The sequence below is a fragment of the Nuphar pumila genome, chromosome 1 (assembly GCF_984573655.1).
Source record: "Nuphar pumila chromosome 1, dmNupPumi1.hap1.1, whole genome shotgun sequence".
Lineage (NCBI taxonomy): Eukaryota > Viridiplantae > Streptophyta > Magnoliopsida > Nymphaeales > Nymphaeaceae > Nuphar > Nuphar pumila.
The window spans coordinates 141,131,597-141,145,346 of record NC_143249.1 but is presented as its reverse complement, the minus strand read 5'-3'; positions in this window follow the sequence as shown (position 1 = coordinate 141,145,346).

Below are 13,750 nucleotides of genomic sequence, written 5' to 3'. Positions count from 1 at the left end.
TTCTAACTGATGTTCTTGGTGAAAGTGAAACCTTCGTAGAAACCATTCTCCATACTCAATTCGAGCCATTCGGCTCGCTCTGTTAACTCTATAAAGGTTCTGGATGGTGCGGTGGAGATGAGGCCTTTTAGAGGCTGCGAGAAATTGCTTAGAATCAAGGACAAAGCATGCCCTTCTGATATGGGGTCTCTCATCTTATTGCAAGTTGACCTTCAGCGGTGGATAAAATCTCGGGCCTTTTCATTTTCTCTCTGTTTCAAGCCACAGAGGTGGCTGAGGGTCGGGAGCGCCTCAGCATTGAACACAAAGCGCTCAATGAACATATTCACCACCTTATCAAATTCTTTCATCTCTATGGGGTTGATGTGCTCCGAGTACCATTTAGTTGCCGTTCCCTCCAGACTGCGAGGGAAGCAAAGGAAGAGTGCCCGATTGTCACGCTTGAATCGTGAACATTCAGCGAAAAACATGGCGAGATGAGCCTTAGGGTCGCCAAAACCATCGAACTTGATAAATTTTCTGGGGAGATTATCCAGATTGTCGTCCCCATCTAAACCATCATAGAAGTTTTCGCTGGTGAAGACTTTCTTGCCCTTGTCGCGGGCCTGCAGATCTTTGACCATTCTCATCATATCTTTTAATTGTGACTGAGTAGGGTCATCAACAGACTGATTTTTGGATTTGTAAGCCGACCCCTGGCCCTAAGTCGACCTTTTGAATTCATGTTTATTTTCACATTCCTTGTCAGCATCGTCAGCTGATTCTGACTCATCAGATACTTCCTCATGACAACTCTGCTTTTTGATACTTTTCACATTCTTGGCGGCATGACCCTTATCCTTCTGCTCAGTGCTGGCTTCAGCTTGCTCTGCCAGCATCCTGGTCATCATTTTCTTGAACATAACATACATTTGAGGATCAATGTCATCCTCAACCAGCTGTCCTTGATTTTTAGCTGATCGGGGGGAATCCATTTCCTCTTCTGAAGCGATCGAGTATGCCACACCTTCGATTGATGAGGTTTTCTTTTCGGACCTTGTATGAACCATCGAGTATCACGAGTGTTCTTTTTGAATGTTGCTGATGCTCTCTGCAAGGTAGAACTGATGGTTAGGCTTTTGAAGGAAATTTGGTTGGAGGAAAATATTTGTTGAGAATTTTGGTAGACAATTGAAATAATATCTCATTACTAGGGATTGAGTCGTCGCTGGAGTTACGACAATTGCGCTGCTATTCTTTGCAAAATAAACAACTGGAAATATGCCTTGTTACCTAGGCGAGGTCGTCAAACCAAAGTGAAATGTAAAATAAAGAAATTTTATTGAGGGAAAAACATGATTTTATCAATAATACACTTGACAGAGGGGAGGGGGACAGACAATTTTCCACCACTCTGGATAATCGGAAGATACACGAGGACCAGGAAAAATAGTAAGACTGACAAAGGAATCCCAGCCATGCCTGGCAGAATGGTATGCTCCGGACCACTGATCTGATGTGAGATCGAATTCTGGCAAGATTCCTGCTAGCGAACGAATCTCTACGCGCTTCTGCCTCTGAGAGAACTGCCTGATGCACCGCTCTGGATGATAGTATGCGCAGAAGAATGGGCCAAGTAGCCTGAACCGCTTGCCATAAGCGTAGGTATATCTGGGAGGTGATTCCTGACGATCAAAGTAGTCCCATACGACTTCTTCCTCCTGAAGGTTGTCGATCAGGAACCGGTATCGCGCAACTGGAAGAAGCTTCTCTCCATTGTATCTGAATGAACTGGCTGGGGCTGGCACATGCCGGAGGAACCAAGACTGTAACGCGTAAGTGCACCCTTCGACTAGAATTGATTCTCTGAGTGCGAAACGAGTCAACCCTCGGTATAGAAAGGCGAGTGCGGCCATGGCTATTGAGAGGCGGCTGGTCTGTCGACTTCCCCACCTCCTTAAAAGCTGAACTATTCTGATATCCATATAATTCCGTCCATCGGGAAAGAAAGCTAATCCCACCGTGCACAGAACCATCGCGTGTTGGATTCTCTCTCGAGCTGTCCTGGACAATGAGCTGACCTCTGCAAATGTTCCATACTGTTTGTAGATTTCGAGCAGGTCCACATATTCATTTCCATCCTCCTCTATCAATGGCCAAGACTTGCGTCCTGTCATGCGAGCTAAGGCATCTTTAGGGTCCAGACCCTTGACATTAATTAGAAACTGTTTCTCCAATGGATCTCCAGGCTGACTGGCTGGCTCGGGCAATCCCATAATCTCTAAAAATTCATCCATCAGCACCGTCATCTCGCCCCACGGGAACCAGAAGGTAGAAGTGCTCGGATTCCACCACTCTGCTAGTGCGTGGATCAAATTGCCGTTAACTGTCTGCTTTTCCACTGCGGATGCCAATTCTAGCCCACAATCGTCCAAGTGGTCCGAAAACATATGAGAGAAATTCTTGAACCATAAATAGTACCACCGGGGAAAGAAGGATCCGGTGCTGAAGACTCGATGTTCTGGAAGACCTTATCGCACCTCGTAGGAGATGTGACCCTCAGGAAAGACTGAATCAAGCTGACTGGATGCCATCAGACTGGAAAATTGGAATAAGACTTGGGAAAATACAAGAAATTTGAGGGAAATGCAGACAGGATAAAAATAAAGTAGAAAATTCAAGATCCAGAAGACAGGAAAGATGGGAAATCACCTGGAGTTTTGAAGAAAATTAAGGGAAATTTGGGAAATCGTCCAGGGTTTGATGAAATATGAGGAAATAAATGGAAAATGAAGTATTTGGAAAATCGTCCAAGGTTTAAAACATGGACAGTACATGTACATAGATTGGGGAATTTTGAGAAAATCGTCCAGTATTTTAGAAAATTGGGAAAATATGGAAAATAACAAAGAAATGACTATAACACATTCAATTACAACAAGTATGCACATACAACATTCCCTAAAAGCTGACTCTAGATGCACAAATTTTGAAATGGTTGTACGACCTTAATCTTAACTCTAAGGTTCAAATCAACTGTATCCAATCCAGTTATGCCTATATACTCAAGCCAAGGCTCGATGTACGTGGCATAAAATCAATTTCTCCGGTTCTAGGTTCAAGTTTTCCAACATCCTTGAGCACCTGTCGATATACGTTGGACTATGGCCCTTGGTACGTGGCAGGGGTTTTTTCACCCAAATAGGTGGCCCAGTTGTGAGGCTCTGTCCCGAACTATGGTTCTGGAAGAGAGCCCAGCAACGTGAAGACCGGGACAATATAGGTAGGGTGATTTTTGAAATATGAGCACATGCAAGAAAACAGAGGGCTCTAAGTCCTAAAGAGATAGAATTTTGAAATATTTGAAGAAACAAACATTGTTTTCATACAATTCCTAAATTGAGGAGTGTTGTATTAGACCTAAGTCTATGTGAGCATGAATAATTCTCCTCAATATGGTCCTAACAAACCATACCTAGTCTATATGCATTCCATGTCAGGTGGGTTCAAGTCTAGGCTCCTAGGTTCACATGATATCATAAAGCAAAGCTGACATTCCATGGAAATCGATTTTGACAACTTGAACTAAGTAGAGCATTAGATTGATCAGGCAAAGACAGGTCTCATCTCGGTCGCCAAACCTGTTTTCATCGCAAAATTTTTACTTTTTGCGAGTCAAACTGACCTTTGAAAAAGATTTTGAAAATAACTCGCCTCCATTTTAAAATGCTGGAAAATTCCGTAGAATGGGACTCGCCTGTCGGTACGAGGTTCAACCGTTCCTGCCACCTTTAACAGGGGTAATTGAACCAAGGATCAATCTTATGCTCTACTCTATTCAACTTGTCTAAATCATATTCTAATTTCTAAATGCACATAGAATCAGGCATGTGCTATGAATTTTCAGAAAATGCACATTTGAAAACATGATGTTTGCTTTGAATGATTGAAATATTTAGAAAATATAAATCTTGGAAATGATATCACATGAAAAATCGTGAATTGGGATTTGAAATGTACTTCTGAGAGAAGTAAAAATCGATTTTGAGAAATCCTTGACATTTGGTGCAAATCGATTCTGAGAAACTTGGTTTCTCTGAATTCAAACTTTGAAATTGAAATTCTAACTTAGAAAATTTGAATTTGGAACTAGGGAAATACTTGAAATATCATTGGCAAATCCATATTTTGAGAAAATCGATTTTTGAATAAGACTTAGAAAAAATTTTATTTTTCTAACTTCAAACTTTGAAATTGACTGCATAACTTGGAAAATTGAATTTATGAACTTGAGAAACACTTGAAATATTCTTTGAAATTCAATGCTTTTGGGAAAATCGATTTTGCTATAAGACTTAGGAGATTTTAAGGAATTCTATTTCCTTGACTTAGAATTTGAATTGGAATTGGCAAATGCATGAAATGAATGAATACGAATTTGAGGATTTGAGAAATACTTTTTGTATTTTTGAGAAATGCAGTGCATTTTGAAGTTAGCTTAAGAGTGTAGGCTGAATGTGGCTAATGTGAAGATCATAAATCTGGGTATCATTCATATTCTGACTATGGCCATAAATACAAATTCCACCAAGTTTATACACTTCATAAAAGCTAGTGCATGTGCCATTCGTGTAGACCATAGTGAGTTTGAATATGCATGAATCATCATCCATCACACATTACCATTATTTAAAAAAATAAACTATATGCAATGCAACCTAAGCTAAGCAGGAAATGTAAATTCTTATTCTAAAGTTTAATTACAAATTACATCACTATTGAAATTTAAATACATGAAATTAAAGAAACTAAAGTCTTCAATGTACCTGCAAAACTAGAAAACTTGTTAGTGAATATATGTTGGCTTTTCTAGATTTATCCAGCAATATCAGGAAATTGTTGGATTTTGCTAGATATAAACCTTTTTGCCATGATTCCCTTAAATCAAAATGATGAAATATGAAATAAAATTGAATAAATAAGAAAGATAATATATGAAATTTCAAAATTGGGGTCAAAATGACCAAAATACCCCTAATAACAAGACTATGGCCTTGAAATTAGGGTTTTTAGAAAGATATTTTGATAAAATGCAAGTTTTGAAATTTGAATGGAATAAACTAAGCTAAATATGATGTGACATGCTTAAATATGTGAAAATTAGGGTTAGGGATTTCAAAATTGAGGTCAAATGACCAAATTGCCCCCGATAGCAAGACTATGGCCTTGAAATCAGGGTTTTCTGAAATAGATTTTGGTAAAAATTTGGGTTTTATGACCTAAATGAAATCAAATAACTACAAAATTAAACCTAAAGTATCCTAAGATGCTTATGAACATAATAAAACCCTAAAACTATATGCTTATGCACGAAAATCCAATAATATCACAAAAAATATGATTTTAACAGTGTTTTTGGATCTTTCAGGTATCCTGTTTTGCAATTTTATTAATTCAGACATCAAATGGATTCCAAAATCCATAAAATTCGGTAACTGCACTTGTTATAACCCTAATGTCGAATTGGAATTATAAAAATAATTTTTTTTGACATTAAATTAATCCGAAAATTGCATTAAACCCTAAAAATATGCTATTTTTGACCTAATTCACCAACCAGTTTCAGTCCAAGACCCGAACCAGGGGTCAAACCTCCATGAAAATCTATGAAATTTTACAGATACCAACTAAGAAGGAAAACAAAGATTTCCCAATTTACAGATCGGAAAAATCATCTCCGGTTCGGAAGAAACCCTTCCGGCAATCTGAGCTAAAATATATCACTTTTAACAGGGATTAAAACAGTTGTTTCAGATTGAAAATACAAACATAAATAGCAAACCTAAACAAAAATCTCTGAAATTTTAATAGTAAATAGTAAACAGAAAAATAGCAATACTCACTTTTTACATATCATAAATCGGATCTGTGGTTTGGGATTTATGACTAACACAAGTCTGATCAGGGTTTTGGTAAACCCTAACGAGTTCTAAATTTAAAAACAGATTCTCTGAAAGAGGAAAAATACTAAACGGTGATAAAAAAATAAGAAAATTTCACAATAGACAGATCTACTCAATGTGAATCCATAGCACTTTACAGCTCTAAAATCGGATATAATATGAGAGAAATATCATAACAGCAAGTTACCTTCTTGATTTTAACCATGATTTTAAAGCTTTAAGAACCCGATTTGATGTCTGATTTTTTTGACAGGGTTTCCGAGATCCAAAACCTCTGATTTTTCTACAGTAACTCAATAACTCATGCATGCATCACATATAAAAAAATCAGAAATAAAAAATGAATACTTCAATCTGAAATAACATTATCTTTACTGTTCTAAACCTAAAACACACAGAAATTTAAGAAACTTGAAAAACCATGCATTAACTAATGTAAATCAATAAAATAAATCATAAAACAGTAAATAAAAATTATTTATATGCTATATAACGTAAAACAAACATGAATAAACCATGAATATAAAATAAAAACAAGGAATTAATGGCTGGAATTCAATATTACCTTTAAAACATAGATTTAACCTATGAAAAGGGTAAATCATGTATTTTATTGGTTAATAATGTAAAGAATCATGATTAAATCACTTTTAACGGATTAAAATCCCTGTAAATCACATAAAACAGGGTTAGATCACCTTCTTGGATCGTTCTTGCTGATTCTTGATGGTTCTTGAGGTTAAATCATGATTGATCTTCCATGAGGAGGGGTATCCAAGCCTAGATCTAGGTTTAGAACATTAAAATCATTAAATAAAATATGAAAAAACAAAGGAATTCATACCTTGGAGTTGCAGCAATGGAGGAAGGGCTGGAGAGGAGAGAGAAGCTCCAAGAATTGAAGGTAAGTGAATAGTAAAAATCGTCCCCCCCCTATGCTCCCTTTTATAATAAAAAATTAGGTTTAGTCTTGGATTTTCAAATTACTTTTTTGCCCTTTTTAAAACCTATCCAAAGTCATTAGGGGGGGGCGATTTTTTTTAGAGACTCCTAATCCTAATTAACACCTAATGACACCCCTAATTAACCCTAGAGACTCCAAATGTGGTGCCACTTGGCACTTTCCACATTTGATTTTTAAAATCTTAACTAAAACCTTTAAAAACAATAGTTTGAAATCAAGTTTTTAAAAATGGGTTTTCAAAATGGATTTTGACTCTTCTAAATTTCTAAAACCAACCACGACAATAACTTGACCTAGTTTAGCCCTGACTTACTCGAATATGGCGCCACCCCGAGTGGGCCCTACTAGAGTTTTTCAAAAAGCGGTTTTAAAACTTGAAATTGAAGGAGTTTTCAAAAGGATTTTCAAAGACAAACTTCAAAGTTATAATTTTTGAAATGGCATAGGGTCCTAACTAGGTTAGAACTCCTCTGGATATGGTGCCAACTGAGTGGGCCCACATCGAATTTTGAAGAATTTTGAAATAAACACTGAAAATGGCTTTGAAAAGGGGTTAAAATCAGTATTTGAAATTCAAGATCTTTGAAAATAGGGTATCAAGCAAACTGGAACTCCGAGTTAGAGTCCTGAACTCTTAGGACTCTGAGATCTTAGATTTTAAAAGCCAAATGAAAGAATTTTCGAAAGATTTTATCAAGAAATGATGAAATAAGTCAGAAAACACAGTCAGGGTTAGACTCCTAACTCGACCGAACTCTAAAACAGAGTTTTGAACTAACTAGACTCTGTAAAATGACCTAAATTTTGAAAATAATCGAAAAAGACTGAAAATGGAAGTAAAACAGACTTCAAAACAGACTTCTGACTGGATTAGGACTCTGGGACAGAGTCCTGATCGGACTGAAACTTTCAAAACTTTGAGAAATTTGATAAATAGAGGAATTCAGAAGCGACACCACCTCAATGGGTCTCATCTGTGAATTGAAATTGATTAAAATTTGAATTTGAAATGAATCCAGATTGTTTTCTTGAGAAAATATTTCGAAATATAAAGTCCTGGGGTTGGAAAATGACAGAGTATTGAATAAAAACCCAGGTTTTGAAATTGATTTTGAAATAAAAGCTTTAAAATTCAAATCTGGATTGAATGTTTTGAAATAGGAGTGCTGGATCTCGAAAATGAGATGCAATGACATGCAATGCTATGCAATGCGATGGAATGATATGCACTATACATGCAATGATATGTAATGACCTATGAAATGGACAAACACTGGATGAGGGTGAAAATTTGGGGTGTTTACACATATGTTGAAGGAAGACAAGTATAGATTACAATAAAATGCCCCAGTATCAGAGGGAAGGATGTGAGAATTTAACAGAAGATTATTGCTTTATTGAAAGACTTTTGAAGAGTACAAAAGGCTATGATGAACAATTCAAGTGTAAAATCTTTTCAAATGTAAAGCATTAATAGGATCTAGCAGTTCCACTCCATCTGCGTTGATCAGGCGATAGGAATTGCGAGGCATCGCTTCCTTAATCACATAAGGGCCTTCCCAATTGGGTGACCACTTGCCCTTCGGCCGATGCTTGAGATGTGCTGTCGATCTGAGCACAAGATCATTGACTCGGAATCATATCTCAATAACTGATTTGGCATAGTGTCGAGCTATCCTCTGACGATAGGCCTGAGCGTGTTCCGCTGCCTTGAGCCTTTTCTCATCTAGTAGATCAAGTTGTACCAATCTCTGCTGCTGATACTGATCGAGCGGAAGTTTGATGAGCGATGCAAATTTGAGTGCGGGCTTCTGAACGTGGAGAGGTAATACTACCTCGATCCCGTAGACGAGCTCTAAAGGAGTAGCATTGGTTGGAGTCCGAATGGTGGTTCAGTATGCCCAAAGTGCATCGTGCCAATCGCGTCCTGTTTCCACTGTTCTTTCCAGAATGCGGATTAAACTCTTGTTGGTGGCCTCTGCCTGGCCATTTCCTTGAGGATAGTAGGGAGCTGAGAAGCGGTGATGAATCCTGAACTTCGAGCAGAAGGTCTTCATCTTCTCATTCTTGAAGTGGCTGCCATTGTCTGATACAATATCATGTGGGACGCCGAAACGACAAAGAAGATTCTTATGGATAAACAAAACCACATGTCGGCCTTCTACTGTTCGCAGAGTTACAACTTCGACCCATTTGGTGAAGTATTCTGTAGCTGCGAGAAAATATTGGTGGCCATTAGAAGCCGAAGGAGTGATCGGACCGACCACGTCGAAGGCCCACATCGAAAAGGGCCAAGAAGAGACCACGGATTGCAAGTATGCGGCTGGCGCATGAATGGAAGGTGCGTGCATTTGACATTTGACGCACTTCCTTATAAATTGATGGCAATCCTGCTGCATGGTTTTCCAGTAATACCCTGCCCGGATGATTTGTTTGACCAGTGTTTGGTAGCCGACGTGACCACCACAAATTCCCTCGTGTGCCTCTCGGACAACTTCCATGGCTTCATCCTTATCTAAGCATCTAGCGTACTCAGAATTGAAACCACGACGGTAGAGAATATTGGCAAGGATGAAGTAACGTACTGACATGCACTGAATTACGTGTCGCTCCTTTCTTGGCATTTCCGATGGAAATTTACCAGTTTCAATAAAGCTTTTGATGTCTTGGTACCAAGGCTTTTGTTTTTTAGTGGCTTGGTTCACTTGCTCAGCTGGAACGTAGGCAGGTTGATCAAGTCTGCCGATCTCGAAAGAATGACAGGATTCACTATCTTTAAAAGACAAAATGGAACCCAGACAGGCTAGGCCATCTGCTATATGATTGTACTCCCTTTTGACATGGTTGAGCTGAAATTCTTCAAAGTTGCTTATGAGAGCTAAGGCAATCTTTTGATAAGGGATTAACTTTGAATCCTTGACTTGCCATTCAGCATTAACTTGACTGACAACAAGTAATGAGTCGCCAAAGGCATGTACTCTCTTGACACCAAAGTCTTGCAAAATCTTGAGGCCTTGTATTAGAGCTTCATACTCAGCCATGCTATGAGTATATTGGAAGTCGAGCTTGAGGGAATAAGGGAGCATCTCCTTTTCAGGAGTGATTAGCAAAATTCCAATCCCTATACCGGACATGTTTCGGGCTCCGTCAAAGAATAGAGTCCAAATTGGGGATTCCTGAACACTGCAAATGCGATCATCAGGAAAATCATCTTCTGCTTTGATCTCTTCTGTCAATGGGAAATTTGTCAGCTGATCTGCGATGGACTGACCCTTGACTGACTTCTGAGAAACATATACCAAATAGTACTGCATCAGGAGGACTTGTCATTTTGCAATCCGTCCAGTAAGGAAAGATTGCTCAAGGATGTACTTGAGAGGGTTAAGTCTTGACAGAATTTTGATTTCTGATGCCAACAGATAATGTCTAAGCTTTTGACACATCCACACTAAGGCTAGACATGTCTTTTCCATCTGAGAATATCTCTTCTCATAATCGATGAAAGTCTTACTGATGTAGTAGATGGCATGCACTATCCGACTGCCTTCCTCGTACTATGCAAGAAATCCGCCGCAAGCATTATGGTTGACGGAAATATATAAAAGGAGTGGTTTTCCGAGTTTTGGTGGCTTCAGAACAAGCGGATTGAGGAGATACTGCTTGATGCGCTCAAATGAGAGCTGACATTCTGATCCCCACTCAAACTTCACTTCTTTTCTTAGCAAGTGATTGAAGGGTTCACACCTCATGGCCAAATTAGAGATGAAACACTGAATTGATTGAATGCGACCTTGAAGGCTTCGCATCTCTTTAAGATTAGTGGGAGGCGGCATATCAATGATCGCCTTTGCCTTGGCGGGATCTACCTCTATGCCTTTCTTGCTGATCATATAGCCAAGCAGTTTACCTGACTCTACTCCGAAGACGCATTTCTGTGGATTGAGTCTCAACTTGTAGAGAATAAGTCTTTCAAAGACTTGGCCGAGAGCATCAAGATGATCCTCTCCTTCTTTGGACTTGACCAGGATGTCATCCACATAGGCATCCATGTTCTTGTGCATCTGGTCATGAAAGATAACTGCCATTGCCCTCTGATAGGTTGCCCTAGCATTCTTGAGCCCAAACGGCATGACTGTATAGCAAAATGTACCCCAAGGCGTGGTAAAAGAAGTTTTGGATTGGTCCTGAGCGACCAATTTGATCTGATTATAGCCTGAGTATCCATCCATAAAGGAGAACATGGCATGGCCTGCCGTGCTATCGATCAAAAGATCGATGTTGGAAAGTGGATAATCATCTTTCGGGGTTGCTTTGTTCAGATCTCTGAAATCAATACAGATCCGGACTTTGCCATTCTTTTTGGGAACCGCCACGATGTTCGCCAACCAGTATGGGTATTCAATGGTCCGGATGAATCCTGCTTTTAACAACTCTTCAAGTCCTTCTTTAACTTGCGGTGCTACTCGGGGATCCATTTTTCTGAGTTTCTGCTTGATTGGTTTGCAATCCGGCTTCAGCATAAGGCGGTGTTCAACCAACTTGGGATCTAAACCTGGCATATCCTCGTAAGTCCAAGCAAAGACTTCCTGATACTGTTTGAGAAAATAGACGAGCCTTTCCTTCTCATCTGAACTCAGACTGAAACCAATTTTGAGGATTTTTGGGTCCTCTTCCGAACCGATGTTGACATCCTCTGTCGGATCCTGAACCAATGGCGATGGTTCGTCTTGCTTCTGAATACTGGCAAATCCTGAATCGCTGAGTCGAATTCTGCCAATTCTTTGATCTGCCCTGTTACTTTGCTGACTTCTGCCCCTGCCTTTGCCTTGCAGATTCTGGCCGGTTTGGATTTATTTTGAGAAAATTGGTATTGATGATGAGCTTTTTGAGCGATTTAGGAGCCATGATCCCGACAATCCTGAAAGCGCAAGGAAGGTTTTTGAGAAAAGGATAAAAGGTTTTTTTAAAATAGCCTTTTGTACAAAAACAAAGAATGACAATTATGAAAAAGGCAAATAAGCAAGAATTTGTGTACACCAAGATGAGAAATAGGAATCAAAATTTCATTGATTTAAGTAACTTTGATATTTATAGACGATTTGAAGGAAAGAAAGAAAACCGGGGCGGATCTTTGCCCCTTACAAGATGACTCAAAAAGGAAAGAAAAACAGAAAACACTGGCATTGTCTTCTTCACTGGGCTCCTTTGACGAAGGTGGTCTTCCTGCCGGACGATTGACCCGTGAAACCCAAGCCTGTACCTTCAATATGCCAAGCGGGGACGATCGGTTCCAGAATGCCGTCTTCATTTCTGCCCAGGCCCCTGAAGGGCTGATAACTGTGCTTCATCAAAAGATCAAACCCTCTCTTAGCTTTTGAGAATTGAGGGAAAAGAGGGTGATTCTGGAAGGAAGTGCAGTCAAGGTGCCCACCTAACTTGAAGAAGTGAGGTCCCTGCCACTGGGTTACTACTGCAACATTTTCTGTTGGTTGGACTTCTTTCATCTTCAACATGTCCAAGCTTTCACTTAAATTGATTTCATCGACTTCTCGGATGCTCGGGATGTCGGCAGTGAAAGTAGGATGGGGAATCATCGGCTGCGGGAGTCGCTCTTCTAGGTCCTCTCCTAGGACCGTAGTGATCATGCCTCCCTTTGACCACTTGATACATTGGTGCAAGGTTGATGGAACAGCGTTGGCATTGTGGATTTAAGTGCGCCCGAGCAACAGATTGTATGTGGGCGGCACATTGACCACGTGGAAGAGCACGGTGTGTACCGAGTAATTGATGAAAATTTCGAGAAATATCTTCTCCTTTGCTGTCTGCCCATGGTTTTCGAAACTGTAGATCATGCTTGGATCCGGGGTATATTCCTCTTCTTTTAGGCCCAATTCCTTGGCCGTTATCTCAGGACAAATATTGAGGCTGCTGCCTCCATCGACGAGCACATAAGGGACTGTCATGCCCCTGGTTCGCACCACTATATAGAGAGCATTGTTATGAAATGAATGAGGTTTTGGCAAATCCCCATCCGAGAATGTGATCGGTGCATTCGTCATTGCTTGATTGACGATTTGAGCCATATCTTGCGGAGTTGTGCTAGGCTTGACCTTGATCTTTCTGAGCAGATCTTCTAGCACTTGTTGGTGCTCGGGTGAAGCGTGAGTCAGATCTAGGATAGAAATGTTGGATAGAGCAGTGATTGGCTTCTGAACTGACCCTGAAGCCTCTTCTTTCTTCGAAGTTGCCTTGATAAAGCGCTTCGGGATCCTGAGAACTAGCTTGGCAATGTCTGCCGTCACTTTTGTTGGTTTCTTGTTGCTGGAAAATGTAGTGATATCCACCCTCTTGGCGAAAGACTGCGCTTGACGAAGGACCAGGACCTGATGCTGATCCTGAATGTCCTGACTAGAACATGGCTGGATGCTACCTTGAAGAGAGAATGTCTGCTCTGTGATGACTGAAGCTGAATGCTTGGGAAATGGCTTGGACAAGATTTCTGGCTGTTCTTCTTCATCCTCAATTAGCAAGTTCTTGTCAATACAGTCTTGGATGATGTTTTTAAGGACAAAATAGTGCTCTGTGTCATGTCCGACAATCCGGTGAAACTTGCAGAATTTATCCATCCATTTGCCCATAGTGACCGGAGGATCTGCCACTTTGGGGAGTTTAATCATTCCCTTTGACATCATATACTCCAAGATGTCTTCGCGGGACTGTTCCAGAGCTGTGAACTCTCGGTCATAACTCCAACCCTCGTGTTTCAGCTTTTCTGACTGTTTCACTTTTGGCTGAGGTGCTGACTGAACAGATTGTGGCTTGACAAACTTCCCCTTCTGAGCTG